The sequence below is a fragment of the Aythya ferina genome (genome assembly GCF_964211825.1).
Source record: "Aythya ferina genome assembly, chromosome: 2".
NCBI classification, from domain to species: domain Eukaryota; kingdom Metazoa; phylum Chordata; class Aves; order Anseriformes; family Anatidae; genus Aythya; species Aythya ferina.
Genome location: NC_140297.1, coordinates 13,112,995 through 13,113,785, shown reverse-complemented (window position 1 = coordinate 13,113,785; position 791 = coordinate 13,112,995).

Below are 791 nucleotides of genomic sequence, written 5' to 3'. Positions count from 1 at the left end.
CCTCAGCCTCCAATCTATCTATCCGTAAACACACACATGCGCACACAATTCTGGCATTTTTTGTTCCTGTCTTTTTCCATACATGATCTAAGAATGCATCCAGCTTCAGTTTCAACACATTTTCTTAAAAGGGAGCAGATACAGACTTACTTTCCAAAACACCCTTCACTTGCATCCTAGCTAAAAACACCAGCAAAGAAAGTTTGAGAAAATGAGAGAAAAACTACCTCTATCCCACAGCAACTGTGGTAGGGAGAATTTTTCAGCCCTTAGAGGTCCCCAGAGAACTTTGAGCACGTTTACTAGTATCAAAGCAGGGCAATAGTTTTTCAATGACATCACCTTCCCACTCCCTGTAACTGAGAACTCACCGTTCCCTAAACTAGAGGAAAGCAGGAGGTTTGAGTGCCAAAGGTCTTACACCATAGTATCACCTACAAGAATTAGGATTTTCAGGCAATCAGTAGCTAACATGCTACATGTGATAAAATTTGCTAGTGGCAAAGGTTTTTTTTTTGCTGTCTACACATCAATAATCAAGAATTACCCATGTCAGGCTGTAAGGTTTATTTTAAGAAAGCCCTAAGAGGCTTGAATTCAGTATTAAAATTATATGTGTTCCTAAAAAATGCATGAGATTCTTAATATCCAAACTTAGGGCTCAATTATATTCACAGATGTATTCTGGGAGTGAATCAGTGCATGTACAGGGAAAGTTGCCCACAGCGGAATGAATGTTCAGGGTATGCAGCAGCAAAACCTCCTGAAAAATGAAACTTTAGGCTGCACTG